This window comes from Grammomys surdaster, unplaced genomic scaffold (genome assembly GCF_004785775.1).
Source record: "Grammomys surdaster isolate TR1022 unplaced genomic scaffold, NIH_TR_1.0 206, whole genome shotgun sequence".
Taxonomy (NCBI): Eukaryota; Metazoa; Chordata; class Mammalia; order Rodentia; family Muridae; genus Grammomys; species Grammomys surdaster.
In genome coordinates this window covers 4,198,655-4,217,246 of record NW_021604651.1, presented here as the reverse complement: position 1 = coordinate 4,217,246, position 18,592 = coordinate 4,198,655, and the positions used below count along the sequence as shown (strand labels likewise).

The window sequence follows — 18,592 nt, the reverse complement described above, 5'->3', positions numbered from 1 at the left end:
CTTTACCCCCTAACTCTTCTTTTGTTCATACATTGCAACTCTTGCAAGCCTTCACCAGTAAGCACACCCCATCCCCACGACTACAATCTGCTGTTCCAGGGGTTTCACTGTCCCAGAGAGCAATGCCTCCCAAGGAGCAGAACAGTAGTTCTCTTAGAGTGGAATATGAGGCTGCCATCTGGGGATTCTCAAGCCAGTGAACCATCAAGCAGAGAAAGGGAATTAAACTGACTAGGGTCGTTGAACCTGACTGCCAGGGGATTAGGTTGTTATCACACAATGAGAGAAAGGAGGGGTATCCATGGAATGTAAGAAAACTGGCTGGCAGCCTCTTACTCTTCTCTTGTTTTCTGATTAAAATAAATGGAAAACCACAAGTCAATATAGACCCCAGACTGCTTTTGATCTAACTCCTTTGGGGACAAAGGTCTGTGTCACCCACTAGATAAGGAGTTAGAAGCAGCAACCACACCTGCCAAGCGCAAAGGCAACACAGAATGAGGAGTAGAAGAAAAGAATTCTGGATGGCTGTGAGCACCTGGCCAGAGACTTGCAGGCATGAGGCTCTCTTATTTTGCTATGAAATTAGGAATGTCTATAATCCAGTATTTTATCATTTCTTTTTCAATTTACTATAAGAGAGAATTTAAGAACAATAAATGGGGAATGAGACTCAAGTCTTTTAGTGCAAGAGTATAGTACTCCACAGTATTAACTCCCACAATGCACATACATGCTTGCCTAGAGCCCCCACCCTCACCCAAGGCACACAATCTTGCTAACACTTTGATTTCAGTCCACTGAGATCCAATTTGGACCTCTGACTCTAGATTATAAGACAGTGTAGTTGAGCTGTTTAAAGCCACCAAGTGGGTTGTGTTCTGTAACAACAGCAATAGGAAGTTAAAATAGGACGTAGCATGGGTTTGTTGGCAGGAGGGATGCTAGGTGATGACCTCTCTGATAGACTTCACCATGAGTCTTCCGTCATTGGACTTATGTTGAACAACTACCTCACAGCTCCTTCTGCTCTTGTGGGATCCTCTTTCAGCTCTTCCAAGTCCTGAGGCAGATGGGTGTCACATCTGTGATAAAGGACACTTCTTTTCTTCAAACATGGTACCTACATCATCAAAGTTGCAGTACTGTCTATGTGAGAAACCATAGTGTGTCATGTCTCCTCTTAAAGGTAAGGTTTCAGTATACTTGTGAGTATTGCAGTATTCTCCTCCATGTCAAACCTACTCTCTATCCTCAGACTCAATCCCTTCAGTGGACTGTTAAAAAAATCCCATAAGGTCAAATTACAGCAATAAATGTATTAATTCTACCACACACTTACTGGTTCTTTTTCTCTGCCTCAACTCTAATGTTATGACATAGCTTTGCATTTAACTTCTTTGATTATTGGTGGTCAAGTTTGTGCCAGCACTTTGAATTGTTTGGAGCAGAAACCAGCTCCATGGCTTTCTCTACCATGTTTCATATTCTCTGCATGTAAATAAATATGACTAAAATTGTTGAAGTAGGTACAAGAAAAGTGTCACCAGGTTGACATTAGATAGCAACTTATAATGGAACTTATTTGCAATGTTAAACAGAAGGTAGATTGAGAGAAATATGTCTACATATAAATTGGCCAACATTTGTACCCAAGAGTATTTCTAAATGCTGACCTCAGATGACCACTGTTCCCTGATGGCTTATGTGCTCTGTACTGCGAGATCTCTAGATGCTCTTAGACTAAAGCTTTAACATGAGAACCCCTTGACCAAGGGTTGCTTAGCTTCCAAGAGTGTAAAAATCGCTATTACCCTTGGAGTCTTGATTATGCACAAAAAATAATTCCTGGAAATGTTTAGACATTCCCACCTTCTGTTGACTCAATTGACTGTATACACACACACACACACACACACACACACAGAGAGAGAGAGAGAGAGAGAGAGAGAGAGAGAGAGAGAGAGAGAATTATTAGAAGATATTCTATTACTGTTTAAACACCATGACCTAAATCAACTCAATGAGTTAAGAGTTGATTTCTTCTCACAGATTATATTCCATCACTGAGAGAAGCCAAATAAAAAACTCAAGGCAAGATCCTAGAAGCAGAAACTAAAGGAAGTCTACATATAGACTTGCTCATCATGGGTCACTCAGTTTGCTTTCTAGGCTACCAAAGATGACCAGCCTGTAGATGACATTATCCATAGTGGCCTGAACTCCAAATCAATCATTAATCAAGAAAATGTGGTCACACATGTCTACAGGCCAATCTTATGGAACTATTGTCTCAATCCTCAATCAAGATTACCTCCTCCCAGATGTCTCTAGCTGTGTCAAGTTGACATATATATATATATATGTATGTGTGTGTGTGTGTGTGTGTGTGTGTGTATGTGTGTGTGTACGTGTGTGTACATGTGTGTTATATGTGTATGCTATGTGTGTATCATATATGACATCCATGATTTTATATATATATACTCATACATATCCTATATATATAGCATGCCATGGCATACTTTTTAATAAAACAGGAAACAATTTTTACCATTGCAACTAACACATTATTTAGTCTCTTGAGAGCCATTTGAATCCTCTGGGCATCAGTTTCCCCATCTGAAAAGTAAAGCACTTAGTCCTCATACTTTAAAACACATTCTAGCACTAATTGCCTGTTATTATCTTGATAATGAGGAAACCCATTGGGTAGAGGAGAGAGAATCCTTAACTGTGGCTTCTTACTGGGTAGGAAGAGTCCTGAGCAATTTGTAAACTCTTTGTAAACTCTCTCTAGAAATTCACAAAGAACCAAGTGTAAAGATGGAATCATAGCAGCCTACAGTGAAATTACAAAAGAATTCTAACTACTGACAGACACAAATCAATCAATTGAATCAAGTAATGAAGAAGAATGAGGGAATTCAGCCTGCATTTAGGCACTTAATCAATAGTTACCATTGTAGCTTCTGTGCTGGTTTATCTGGGAGGGGGGAGCGGTCGTTAGTGTTAGTGAGGAAGACAACCACGACCCCTCTCTCCTGTGGAGCTTACAGTCTAGTCCAGGAGGAGACCTCCATCCAGTAATCACTCCAAGAGATGCTAAGAAGTGATGACAGATGATGGAAAGGCACAGAGCCTAAGACGGGTGTGGGGCAGATTTCCTGGAAGAGCCATTTGACAGAGGTATGAGTAGGATATGGAAGATGCACTCAAGGTAAAGATCAAGGTCTGGGGGTGGGGTAGCTTTAGAGGGGATGAAGTTGAGGTGCTCTGGAGACATCCACCTGGGGAGAGGAGCAGATGAGGGACTGGAGCTGCGGGCACTTGTCAGAGGATGCCTGTCTATGCGGTCTGCAATCGAAGGCAGGCAAGCAGGGGCTAGACAGGCTTCCCCTTACCACCAGTAGAAAGTCACCGAGATGATAGGGAAGATAGCCCGCCAGGAACTGACATGTTAAAGCGTCAAGGGGAAGGAGGTAGAAATGACATGGAGTGAAAGTGTAGTGAAGAAGGCTCGTGGGAGCCAAGAGGCTGAATGTTCTCCGGAGGATGTGGCTGCTGAGGCTGCTGACCGCTGAGAGCCAAGAGAGAGCGAAGAGAATCAGGTCTTCTGGATTCAAGGTCAGAGAGGTTACTGGGGAGCGGAAGAAACTTGTTCAAGTGCAGGGAGTCACAGAACATACCAGCGATACAGACAGGGAGGTGATACAATTCTTTTAAATAGTCTGAAAATGAATATGTAAATGTTGGGCTTAAAGAGATGCAAGGAAGAGAGACTGGGAGTAGGCCAGCTCCTCCTGTTTCAGTATTCACTGCATGGCTTAGAAGCTCTGGGGGGTGTCCCTGACCTTCTGACTCTGTCATTCCTGTGCCCATGCTCCTATTCATTCCGTCGGGAGTGAAAATAAGAGGGTTTTCCGTTCGAGACCTTACTGTGGAGAGAGTTCAGCATTTGCTTACATTATCTGAGCATCTGCCTTCTGCAAACTGTGCTGCAAGGAGAGATACAGAGACAACTAGGACATGTCTGCTTCCTGCCTTTAGGACTTGAATCAAATGACACCAACTATATAGGCAACTCAGCACCCCAAACTTTGTTCCTGCCCAGCTGACCATAGTAACAACTGCTAAAAAGAAGCCATATCTCCTTATTCCCTGTAGAGTAGTGGCTCCCAACCTTCCTAAGGCTGCAACCCTTTAATATAGTTCCTCATGTTGTGGTGACCCCTCAACTAAAAAACTATTTTATTGCTGCTGTATAGCTGCTAATTTGCTTCTGTCATGAATCATAATGTGAATATCAAATACACAGGGTATCAGATACCATATAAATATCCAATATGTGATTCCCCCCAAAGGGGGTCGCTACCCATTGAGAACCACTGCCATAGAAGGACTCCTATAGACTAGCGAATGTTCTGAGAGGTTGTGTTCATTATCTATCACTACACCACAAATGATCACAAGCCTAGACCCTAAAACTATAGGTATTTATTATCTTCCTGAAGGTAGGTGGTCAGGAATACAGGCAGAGCTCAGCAGTAGAATCGTGCCTCACCTTTGGTGTCTCTCACAAAACTGCAGAAGGGTGTTGTCTTAGCTGAAGTCTCCACAGGAAAGATTGGTTTCAAACCTATATAACTATTTACAGGATTTGACTTTATCAAGGCATCAGACATTGTGAATGCCAGTCCATTAGTCAGAGACATCCCTTGGCTCCTTGCTAAGGGGTCTGAATGAGAGGACAGCTTGTTCCATCAAAGCTCACAAGCCAAGAAGGCAATAGCTATAGGCTGCTATGGGAAAGAAGTCACTGCATAACCCAATCACACAACCATAGCCATGACACACATCACCTTTTTCCCGTTTTACATACAATTTACATTCTAGAAGCAGATCACAGGTGAGGGGGTGTAGAAGCTTGAACTGTGGAGAACAAGGTTCACTGTGGCCAACTTAGAAACTGCCAGCCACAGGTGTCTGAAACCACCATGAAGTGCAGGGTGAGCATTGCCTTGGGACCTTTTTCTCAGGGTACTTGCATCAACTGGATTTTGTCTCACAAATTTCATTCAGTTTTCATGACCAGCTAGACTCTCACACCTTTACCATGAGATATCCCCTTTTCCTTGAAGGCCAGGGGACTGGACCCTATCTTTACTTGTATGACCCTCATTTAACCCATGCCACCAGCATGGCTAGATGGTAGCGGCTCCTGTCCTTGTGCTGGTCACACTTAAGGGTTGAGACCCTTAAGCTGCAAGAAGTGCATGCCACCTCCATTCTTACAACTGTACTTCTGGATGCTTGGTTCTTTCTTGGACTTAAAGGCCAGCTCAGTTTCTCCACACAGATCCTCTGAGATCCTCCCTGTCAACACTCTGTTTTAGCTCTTCTGTTCTATTTCATGGCTTGACTGAGATAGAATTAAAATTCCCTACAGTTCACCATTTGAACTGTGCCACTCAGTGACTTTTTAGTATATAAGTGGATAACTATTATTAGAAATGATCTTTGACCCCCAAAGAAATTCTATATCCATTAGCAGCCACTCCCTAAACCTCAAACCCAAAAAGTCACTATCTTACTTCCTGTCTCTGTAGATACTCTTATTCTAGACATTTCAGATCAATAACATCATATGATAAGTAGTTTCTGCATTCATTCATTCATTTATTCATTCATTCATTGAGACAGAATCTCACTCTGTAACTCAAGCTGCCCTAAACTCTCCATGATCATCTGCCTCAGTCTCCCAAGTGCTGGGATTGCAGGAGCAAGCCATCACTACCAACTAGTTTCTTTCATTTAATCTTTTCAAAGGTTATCAACATTGTAGCATGTACTAGTACTTCATACTTTTGTGACTGGACTGTAACTTTTGATGCATAATGTCCATACCTATCACCAATATCCATGTGTAACATAATGTACAATATGGCCCATCTTTTCTAGCCTTTATCTAGCTACCATGAATGGTGATGTGATGGACATTTGTATAGCAGCTTTTGCATGAATGGGTTTCCATTGCTCTTGGGCATGTATACTAAGGACTAGAATGGCCATGTCATAAAGTGACTGTGTTTGTGACAATGTGAAGACTTGCCTAATTGCTTCCTAAAGGAACTCTGCCATTTTAAGTTTCCAGTGGCAATGTAAGAGAGTTATAGATATTTCCACATCCCTGACAATACTTAATATTATTGGCCTTCTTTATTTTCCACATCACTTCTGAAGACAACATTAGGGAGAATATCACTTGTTTGATACATTCAGGCAGAGTTTTAAACTCTTAAATAATGAACAAAACAACATGTGATCTCTGTTCTCTTTCTGAAACATTCACATACTAGGGCTAGGGTGGTATTTCTACTTCACAGGGCTTCTTTGTAGGAACTCAAGAGCTGCAGGCTGAAGCTAAGCTAGGTCACTAGAGGCAAAAGGCAAAGATTGGTTCAATAGCTAATCTCAATTATTAACTCGATGAGATCTATGATGATCTGGAAGCATAGACTCTGGGCATGTCTCTGAGAAGTTATCTTTGTTAGGTTAGTTAAAATGAGAAGATTTGTCCATTTTGAATGGCAAGTTCTCTGGGATGAGATCCTTGATTTACCTGTTTGTCTGTGTCTGTCTGTCTGTCTGTCTGTATATATGCATCTATCTATCTATCTATCTATCTATCTATCTATCTATCTATCTGTCTACCCATCCATCTATCATCTATCTATCTATCTATCTATCTATCTATCTATCTATCATCTATCTATGTATGTCTATCTATCATCAATATATCTAAAAGTTGAGCTATCTGATAGCTAAATGGATAAAGTTGCTTGCAGAGAAAAGACTGTCAGCCTGAGTTATATCCCTGTTTCCCACATGATGGAAAGAGAGAACTGACTCTTGCAATTGTACTCTGGCCTCCATACTAACACATGCATGCACACTCATGAACACATACACACACATTAATAAATATAAATTTTTAAAGAGAGAAAGTGAATTGAACAAAACGTCCATCCTTCTCTGCTTTCTGACTATAGTTGGAGTGTGACCAGCTGGTAAAAGCTCCTGCCACTGTAACTTTCTTACAAGGTCGGTTGATCCCTTTGTACTATGAGCCAAAATAAACCCTTTCTCCTCTGGCTTACTTTGTCAGTGTACTTTATCATAGCAGCATAGATCACACTGATAACCAGTTTTCACAAGCCAGAAAAGTTTATCAGATAAACACAGAGGCTCTGGAGCAACCCAGTCTACCTTTTCAGCACTATCTCTAAACGCAATGGCTCTGGGAACTGGGTTAAGTCTTTTTTTTTTTTAAACTGCTTTGGCTCTGTCTGCAAAATGAGGATAATCATACCATCTTCCTTAGGGGAGTCTGAGGCTAGATGGTTTAATTCTGAGCCCTGAGAAGAGTGAAGAAGCACTCCATAGTGGCTACCAGTGTTAGAAGATTCTACGAGCACCAGAAGAAGCTGCCCCTACAGATTTGGTTTTCTTTTCCTCTACATATATCTTCCCCAGTGTTATTTCCAAGATCCCCCAAACCTGGTAGAAAGGGACAGATTCCACGGTTCTCTGTCTTCCTGCTCGGCCTCCTTGGAGAAAGGCCCTGCACAGCACATGCCAGCCAGTCTTACCTTCATACTCTGAATCCTCGGTCATTTGCATAAGGACACTCTGAGAATAGCTCATGCTTGAGCTGGGAAATCAGGAGAGGGTTCAAAATGCTAAAATTTGACCAAGTCTCCTCATGAAAAATAACAGCTTTAGGGAAAAGCAGAAACATAACCCTCTTTTTCTTTCACTCTCAAAAATACATTGTGATGAATAATGCCCCAGGGTTGATGTATGCAAACTTCCACAGTGCTCATGGAGGTAATTGAATCCTCTATAATGATGGGCCAAGAAAAAAAAATACAATAAGAAAAAAGCCAGACAGACAAGGCTCAGAGCCTGTGGATGGGCCCAGTCTGGCTCTTTAGCCCATAGCACCTGCAATTATTCTGCAGTGATTTTTATTTATCTACTTAGTGCTCCCACTAGGCAGGGAGAGAAAGAGAGAGCACGAGAGAGTGAGAACCTAGTAATAATTCAGTCCTCATGGTTAGGCAGCAAGCTCGAAATTGAAAAAGTTATTCAAATGGATAATGAAATGGGGCTAGGTTTCTAACATTCCCCTCTATGGGAAAATGGAATAAATTGTGACTCTGTAAATGGCTCATATGCTGCTTGTGATGGGATTACATACAAGTTAGCTCAAAAAGCACTGAGTTGGGGCAGAATCCTAGGGTGAATGGTGGGCAATCCCACTTTCATGAAGAAGAATGGTATTCTTGGAGTGTTGGTTTTGAGAAGGTCATTGGCACACACTTAGTGGAACCAGGCAACCCTCTGTGCCTAGTAAGACCAGGGGATGAGAACTAACCAGATGTGACCTTGGACTAATGTTTTAAGTAGAATCAAAAATATCAGTACACATTCTCTGGTGCAACTTGGTCAAAGGAAGGGCTTGAAGATATGATAGTCCTGTCAATTCTAGTGTCTGATGGAACTGTGGCCACTCCCACCTTCTTCTCCTCTATTGTGACTGGCAGCCTAGATAATTTCCTTTGTAAGAAACAATGGGAGATGGAGTAATCTTATGTGTCCATTATACATTCAGCCCACAGTTGCTTGCAAGGTGTAAAGTGAGTTTGGCAGCTATATGTAATTTCATTCACCATTCAGGGAAGCAAGTCATAGATGACATCATTGTCTTATAGATCAGCGATATCAGTATGGTAAGTCAGGTAATGGAGCACAGGTGTGAGTCTGAGGCTCCATACACTATCACTATATTTTTTGCTCATATCTCTTTTTTCCTTGGAATTCTGGCTCTTGGCTTCTGATGTCAGATACCTTACTATCTAGAGCAACATAGTCCAGCAGGGCTCTCTGCTGTGTTCTATGGTCGCTGCGCTCTGTGTTGTCCAATATGGCAGCCACTGGCTGTGTGGGATGATGGAACATTTGAAAAGTAATCAGTGTTACCAAAGAAATGGATAACTATTATTGAATTTAGCACATTTAGTTTTTAAAAGCACACATGGCTGGTAGCTATCCTGTTAGGCAATGGGAAGCTAGCTGTCTATTCAATTGTCATGTAAATTGGTCTTTTCCCACCCATTTAGTGGTTAAAAGCATGTAGATCAAGGCCAGGAATACTATTTACTGATTTACTGCAATGTCTGGTCTAAGGACGCATTCATGAATGGCTAAGGTGCAAGAATGCCATTGCAGAAACAAATACTTTAAACACACACATACACACACACACACACACATACACACACACACACACACACACACATTCACACATACATACACACACACACACACACACACACACACACGAATAAGAAAGGACTTGTTTGGCCCAGTATTTCAGAGACTGCAATTCATCATGGCAGGGAGTCTGAGGACAGAGCAGAGAGATTCACATCATGGTGACTGGGGAGCAGAAAGATTTTCTGGAGACTTCTCCATTTTCCTCTTTAATGCCACTCACATCCAGGGTGGGTCTTACCCTGATTGTTAATCCTCCTTGGATAAATCATCACAGACACACCCAGAAGTGAGCTATACTATGCTCCAAACAACCCAGTTGACACTCGAAATTCACCATTGTAGCGGTACAGTGGGGATTTGGGGGTGAGGGGAGTGACAAAATAAACCAGAAAATTGAGTTCTAGGTTTCTCTCTGTCTCTCTCTCTGTCTCTGTCTCTGTCTCTGTCTCTGTCTCACACATACATGCTATGAAATTATATAATTTTACATGCATATAATTCTATATATATCTCAATATAAACATATAGCTTCATATAAATAACATCTATAAAGCATAAATTTGGTGTATATAAATTCCTTACATACAAACATATAAAGCATAATTTTATAAATTGATTTTATATATAATATACAATTATATATGAATATATAAGCAGTATTATAACATTAATTTGTAACTAGAGAAAGAAAAATATATTGCAATAAACCCTTACAAATGTTTACCCTAACAAGATCTTCCTCATGTAAGGCTATGGAGAATTTGTGATGTTTGGCAGACTGGTGAGTAATAAAAACTGACTTGTTTGCAGAAAATGTCATCTAGTAGCCAAAGGACACCCACCAGGACAGCCACATCAGTGGCCATGAAAGAAGCCAGGGGGCAGGAGTTTGAAGCCTACTGTCATAACTGATGTGTAAACATATGTTAGGCAGTTAGTACCTTCTGGGATTAGATTTCAAGTGGAGTTGCTAAGGGGAGGGTCAAAGTTTGTGTCTTTGAAGCTGCTAAAGTGAGTACCAGGAAAGATTTCAGAAGCCTGGTCTGTAAGAATTAGAAGCAAAAAGCCACAGAATCTACCAGATATTTGTTATGATATAGAAAAGGAAGGACAAACATCTATGAATGACCATTGTTGGAGAGAAGAAGCGTGGGAGGCTAGGCTGTATGGCTGGACTTTCAGAACTTGAGACTAGAAGCAGCAACAGAAAGGTGTCATCTGGGTCACAGTACTTTTGACCACCAAAAAAAAACAGCCATAGGTAAATGGTCAATAACAAGGATAGATGCTTCACACTATAGCAAATCTAGAACTGTAGTAGATCTGTGCTTTGATTGCTTTTCTCTAACTTAGTTCTAATGAACACTTCTTGAAGGGAGTTCATTTTATAATGGTGAAGTTGAAGCTTTGGGAGGTTAAATTACTCCCCCAAATCATGCAGTAGAGACCAGAGGTTGAGGTATAAAGGCTTGAGGACTGAAAGTAACTCACTGAATGGTGTGAAGTTCATCTCATTAAAAGGGATTTTTGTCTTCTAGAATAGCATTGGAGCAAGACTATGGTATATTATTTCCATTATATCAGCTAGAATCCATACTACTGAGACACCATACTGGTAGATGTCTCAATCATACAACAGCCAATTTGCCAATGAACCCTATGTCCCAAATTAGAGACTCCTTTGCAGAATATGAGATATCTTTTTGTGGATTTTATTCTTCCCAAAAGAACAGTAAACAGGCAAACAATGGAGACCACGATTCACTGAGTACTTTCTGATGTTCATCTCTAGAGATCACGGAGTCCTCCATGATGACCATCTCATTTCTTTCTTCCTATCCTTCCAATGACTGCTGTTTTGTGAGAATGCACAGTGAGGATCCTACAATAGATACAATGTACAACAGGATGGTAGAACCAAGCATCTGTTGCCCATCCCAGATGAAATTAGACCCTCAGTATTCAAGGACAAAGGGAGTACCAAGTTTGCAGACGTGCAATCTCAATACTGAGCTATTTGGCCCTACTGGTTTAAGGTCTCAAACTGGGTTTTATATCAACAAGCAGCCTATAAACCAGTACAAACAATGAACCCATATGCATGTCTGAAAGTATGCAGCTTCAGGTTTAGGAAGGCGGTTATGCTATCAATGGGCTTGTCATGCAAGCATGAGGATTGGAGTTATACTCTACAGTGTTCACATAAAAAGTAGGGCATTCTAGGGGTAGAGGGGCATGAACCTGTTGTCTCAGCTCTGGTGAGGTACAGACAGGCAGATCCTTGGATATTATTGGCCAGGTCAACTTGACAGTCTAAGCTATAGGCTCAGTGAGAGACCTGCCTCATAAGATGAAGTGCAGGATGACTAAGGAAAGTAACTCATGTCAATCTCTGATCTGTATGTGCATGCCCACACACATGTTCACACACACACACACACACACACACACACACACACACTCACAAAAAAGAAAATGGAGACAATATATAACCAGTAAGGGATATTCCTTTTGGTAGGAGATAATTCTCATAAGACGATATAAGACATATTCAATAGATCTAAGCTAGTATAGCCTCTCGGATGTGCCATTATTTTAATAATTATCCATTTATTATCTGTTGCCCATGTCATATGACACCAAGAAATTGATCAGCATCCATCCAAAAATGTATGCCTTTGGAATGGAAAGAGCTGCCAAGTATGGATTAAATTGATAAAAAATAATTCCAAACATGATTAGAGTCACTTTGTTGTATTCCCTGCACAGCAGGTGGAGAATCCTTAGAGAGAATTAGGAAAAGCTTTATGGAAAGCAGATTAGTGGGGAAAGATTAAATGTGTTTCAAAAGCACCCCAGAACATATTTCAAATGACAGTCCTTCCACAAGCAATGTTAGACTATAAGAACACACAGAAATTCAAGCCCTTTGTCTAATGCCTATCATACATAAAGACACATAAGGACATGTGCCCTTGTGGAGCAAACTCTGCATACACAAGATACTTAGAAGTGATGATTGTAGCTGATGACTATGCTATTTTTTCTTTTTAACTTCACATTTAATTATACAATGTATACAAGAAAGCATTCTTATTATAGAAGATTCTGACAACACAAAGTATATAAAAGAAAATGTGAAGACCAGAGACTGAAGGTGTAGTTAGGTGTGTAAAGCACTTCTTTTATGTGAGAGGATTGGGAACAGGAGTTCAGATTCCCAGAATCCACTGGGAAAGTGTGGTTACTATTTGTAATTCGGGCACTTGAGAAGCAGTGATGGGATCTTTAGGGCAAGTGGGCTACCTAGACTAGCAGGAGTAGGCCAACTCTAGGTTCAGGAAGAGAGCCTATATTGAGAGATAGAGTATAGAGACATCAAGGAAGACACCTTATGTCAGCTTTTAGGCCTGCATACACATGTGCACCTACACATATATGTACACTTACACATGAGAACATGTATAACCATACACACACATACACACAATTTCAAACGCTGTCTTTATGTATGTATGTCTCTCTGTGTGTATTGTATGCATATGTGAATATGTGTGAGTGCACATACTAGTATGTATATGTAGAGGTCAGAGGTCAACATTAGGTGTCTATCATTCATCACCTATTTTCTTGAGACAATGCCTTTCACTGAACCCACTCTGTTCTAGACTAGTTGGCCAGCAAGCTCCTAGATTCGGTCCATCTTCATCCTACCTCCATGTTGGAGCTGCAGAAATGAAACATGCTATGCTTTTACAAGGGTGCTGGGGATCTGAACTCAGGTCCTTATCCTTGATCAGCAAGTACCTTACCCATAGAGCCCTTGTCAAGCTATCTTCTATCATGGATATTCCTTAATTTATTAAACTGATGTCTTTCTGATAACTTTTGATATCTGCAATGGTTTATTCTAATAAAGGTTCCAAAGAGGCTTGTTTTCATGTTTTCAAACATGAAAACAACATCAGAAAAGACATTATTTCTAGTTAAAGCTCCTTCTTGATTCTGTTAGAAAAGAGCCAATGAATAGCTGTTCTGCCCATCTTGACAGAAGCCACACAGCCACTTGCTATGACATTCTTCTTCATCTATTGGCATTGTAATTACATGGATTTGGGGAGGGTAGAATGTCAGAGCTTCCTATCTCAAAGAAGTGCTTGCTGCTGCTCCTTATGGGATCTCGAGGTCCCCCTCCTCATGTCAGAGTCCATAGGCTGACTCTATCCACACAATACATAAATAGTAGTTGTTTCTGAATGATATGTTATTTTGAGGCTATTCATGTATATTTGTATATATGTGTTTCTACAATATACTTTCTATGATTATATAATTTATATGAATTACAACACCAACAAATACATGTATATTATATAACAAAAATACAAGATAAAGAAAACCAGCAAAGGGGCTAAGGAGATAGTTCAGAAGTTAAGAAGGTTACAGCTTTTGCAGAGGACTCAGGTTTGCTTCCCAGGACCTGCAATGATGGATCATAACCAACTGCAACTAGGGTTCTAGAATATGTAACATCCTCTCTTGTTTTTTTGCATAGTCCTACACACATATTCACATAGTATAAGCTGCACTTATACACCAAGCTCATGCACATACCGATAGAATTTTAAAAATTAACAAATTAAAATTTTAAAATTTTAAAGGTATATTAAGAAATCAGAAAATAAGCCATGAGACTAGAATTTCAACTTAGCCAGGAAACTAAGATTTATCACTCTATTTTCTATAATATCCAGTATGTAACAATTTACAACATCATATATTACATATAGTTAGTATCTAATAAGTAAAAATAAATATGTAATGGCTAGTTTTCTTATAACCTATAAGTTACTTGTGTAAAACAAACAACCTAGACACCCCCTCTTAACCTTAGTTTTTCTGTTTTGTATATAAAAAGTGAGGATGACAACCCAACCTCACAAAATTAATGTGACGATCAGATGAAAGGTGCACTCAAGAATCCAATATGTTTTACAGTAAGGACACAACGGTAGTTTGTATAAGACATCAAGAAAGGACCTTGACCTTGGCACTAAGCAGACATGGGATTGGATACTCACTTCTCTACTTATGGAAGTGATTTTAGGGAAATTGATTAACCTCACATTCTCCATATAATGAATACAAGGTTAATATCAAAATAGGATGGAGTGAACTAAATCATATATCTTAGCATTGGAGTATCCCAACCATGGGAAAAGTGCCCAGTAATTTTCAGTTCTAACTGTCTACCCCATTCCATTCTCCGTTCTATTATCAAAAAGTACATTGTATGGCTGCATTAGGGAAAAAGAAGCTACTCAATCTTCCTGCATTGTATTTTCAAATGAATTTGGCACACATCAAATCTTCTGTAATAGCCGTAATATCTCAAAGGTATTTCTATGTTTTCCAGTATTGAAACAATTTCCCATAGAGCTCTGGTGTTTGCACACAGCTTTAAGCAGAAGCACCGACAGCCCTTGGTGGTTGTTTTCATCCACATTACCCAGTATGCCACTCACTGAATAGGAAGCCTGCTAAATGAAAAATAGGGTAGAGGTACCATCCCAGTTTCACAGATGGGGAATTTGAGGCTTGGAGGTTATGCATGAGCTTCTTAAGGTCAAAAGGTGAGAGGCAGCTACTGGCTTCATGTTCAGGTTTCCTAAAGGTTTCTTCCCTCAGAGCTACTCCAGTGGATTCATGACAGGCTAGAATAATTGATGCAAGAATAACAGCGCAGAAAGAGCGTTTGCACTGTGGTCTATTCTAGGAAGAGTGATCGATCTAGATAAACACTGGGCAACAGATGTGAAAGGAAGAGAAGATGAAAGGACCCTAGAACCTAAAGATACACACTAATGAAGACAAGGGACGTGTAGGGAAGGCTTTCCTGGGAGATAACCTGGCATGGTTAGTAAAGTAGCCAGGTAGATTCAATGTAGAGTCTCAAAATGGTGAGGAGATTTAGAATCTGCTTCTTCATGAGCAGGCCCTGGGATCTAGTTTTCAGAATAGACATTTTTATAAGTCAATGGAAATAACTCCTAACACATGCTAAGCTATCACCTGCTAGAAACCTCAAACATGTTCAGCGGTGCTCTAGCAATCCACGTGAATGGTACAATCGATCCTTAGAACAGCCTTGTCCCTTTCTCTTTCTGTCTGTTTCTAACATTCACATTACTAAGTATATGAAGTTTTCTCACTTTGTTTTTTTTCCCACTTTTTTTGCTTCTTTTACTCTTTGTTCCTGCCCTATGATTGTTTTCATAGTCAGATGTCCAGGCCTTTATGACACTTCAGTGATTAATTTTCCTTGACAATCCTTGACGGGGTTTAGGATCACCATGGAAACGTATCTTCAGGTGTGCCTATGAAGGTGTTTCCAGAGAGGCTTAAGTAGAGAAGAAAAGACCTACCAGGAATGCAGCTGGCAGTGTCAATGGTGCCTGGACTAAGAACAAAGGAGAAAGTAAATGGAACTCCAGCATTCATCTCTCTCTGTTTCCTGACCATGGCTGCATTGTGGCCAGCTTCCTGGAACTTCCATGGCATGCCTCCCCTTCCCCACCATGATAGACTATAACCTTGACCTACAACATGAATAAGTATTTCCTTCCTTAAGTTGTTCTTAACAGGTATTTGTTCACAGCTATGAGATAGGCCACTATTGCAGAAGAAACCTTCCTTGCAGCTCCATCAGGATTTGACTTTCTTGACTGTCCTCACTTTTTTTCTATGAAGCTAACCAACAGTAAAATATAATGACCATTAGACTTTTGCCTTTTTCAATGACTTCTGTATTAACATAGACTATAGTACGAGAAATGTTTAAGCTTTTCACTCAATGCTGGGTATCAAATCATGGGCTGTGTGTTTGTAAGGCTAACGCTTACCACTGAACCAGATCCCCAGCTTCCCTTAAGCTATTCTTTTAAGTGAGTAAATGAATCTCTAATGATATTACTGCAGGTAGAGATGCAAGATATTTTTGAAGGGCAAATGGATTTGCTAGACATTTGAAATTACATCTACACCCAGGTCTCCACTAATTCAACCTCTCGGAAGACTTTCCCTTCTAGGTCTTTTAATCACCCATCCCTACCTTCTGTGTTAAAATTCTATGACTGCACTTGGCCCATGGGCAGATGGGAACAATTTTCTTCACATACATAGACAGTGATTCTCTCCACTGTCAATGACATTTCTTTTTCCCCGTGGGATCCCTAGGAAATGAGAAAGCTGAGCTATCCCCAGGGTGTGTTGAATTAGGCCAGTTGCTTAGTTCTCGTTCCTACTGGGGAATGAGTGGGATAATTGAGAAGGAGATGGTTACATGGTACTCAGTTTTTGAATATGTGTGTTACACACACACTAGGAACTATGAAGGTCTTCCAGCAGCAGTGACTGGATGATGTGCAGTTCACTGGAGGGACAGATGAACTTGACATGGGATAGGGGAAGAGGCTTCTGTTTCCCCATCCATGGCTGAGCTTCCAGGAGCTCTATGAATAATTCAGAGAACTTCTTTATGGCTCGTTGCCTTCTCCAGAGAAAATATCTTTGTTCTTACCCACTCTGGATTCCTGGCTTCTGACCTGTTGCTTTCTCCTTAGACCATGCCTCCTGTCCTGTGCCCTGTATACCATCAGATCATTGGTTAGCCATACAGTTTTTTATTTTGATTTCACTTGTGAATATTATCACTCAAGTTCTGTGCTATATAAATTCCAATCAGCCTACGTATTCTGTCCATTTTAATCTCCTGAGACTTCAGTGTTGAAGACTCTTATTGATGCTAGACAACTCTGGAATGGCTATCAAATGCCTTGTTTTCTCTTGCAGCAAGTAAGAATTAGTCAAGTAATTAATCAAAAGCTATGACTAGGGTGCTGCTTAATCCATTATTATACTATTTTTTAAAATCAATCTTGTTCACTAGATAAATGAGAACCCAGAAGTCATGACTCAAGCATCATCATGACCAAGAAGATGTGGTGAGCTGAGCCTCCTCAACTGCTGTCAAAAAGATGAGTCTTGTAAGATTCAGAATGAGAGAATATATAGTAGTGATCAAAACAAAAAGGAAGGCTTCTGGAATACAATGAAAATATGCATGTCTCAGCTGAATGGAAGAAGCCCAGAGAGAAGCAATAAAATGTGAAAATATCTCATCAGAGATTAAAGATCAGCACTGAGTTGTTGGAAGGAACCACTAACCACATTTTATAGAGTGTCTGCATCCTTAATAACAGATACATAGAGAGATGCTTGAATGAGAATTGTGTATGAAGTGATACATAGTTGAAATATTCATATGTTACAGGCTTTCAACTCTCAGCATTAGAGATGAACTATACTAGATATCTGTGATAATTATCCCCAGTTATGAATGTATCAATTAGCTAATGCTGTGTAACAAACCAACCTAATATTCAGTGGTTCAAACAACTGTACAAATTTATAATTGACACTATTATTGTTCATGATTCTGAGGTTTCCTGAGGACTAGCTAGTGTGGGATTGAATTGACTAGGTGGCTCTGTTTGTCCTGTCTGGATTTGGTCATACGTTTGTGGGTAGACAGGCAGGGGGCTCTTGGAGCCTAGGCTCTAAGCAGGGGTAGCTTTGTTGGGTAAGTTCCACTACACATGTTTCTTGCCTTCTGATGAGACCAGCCAGTTTTCCAGTACGTCCTCACAATTTTGACAAAAGCTCAGAAGCTCAGCATAAATGTATGCAGTCTCTTAAGGCCTTACCTGAGAATGAGTCTGATGTCACATCTACCTTACTATACCAGACAAAGCACATCTCCTGGCTGAATGCAAGTCAAGAGATGTGTTATATCCTGTGTACAGGGTGGGGAGGCATTGTAAAAAATGAAGCAAGCATGATATTCATTAAGTATTTAATAAACACAAGCTAATGAGTTACCTTTTATAAATCCCATGAACTGAAATACAAAAATCATAAAATACTGCTAAATACAGAAGCCGTGGCAACTAGTAATTGTGATCACTGTTATTACTAAGATGAGAGATGGCAGTAATTCAATTCAGTTTTTTAATGAAAATAAGATCCCTTTTATAACACTGCCTAAAAGATGCATGGCAAAGAGTCAAAATACAAGAAGGAGAAAGAACCATAGCTGACAACTCACAAGAAACATGACCCAGGTACACATTCTGAGACGTAGATGTGGGATGCTTGATAAGTAGCCATTAGCTCCCTCTTCTATAGATAA

At 40.2% G+C, this 18,592-nt stretch overlaps 1 pseudogene; it reads left to right on the top strand.

Moving 5' to 3' along the window:
• Positions 1 to 3,555: 3,555 nt before the first annotated feature.
• LOC114624401 overlaps positions 3,556 to 18,592 on the top strand; it is a 95,440-nt pseudogene continuing 80,403 nt past the window's right edge.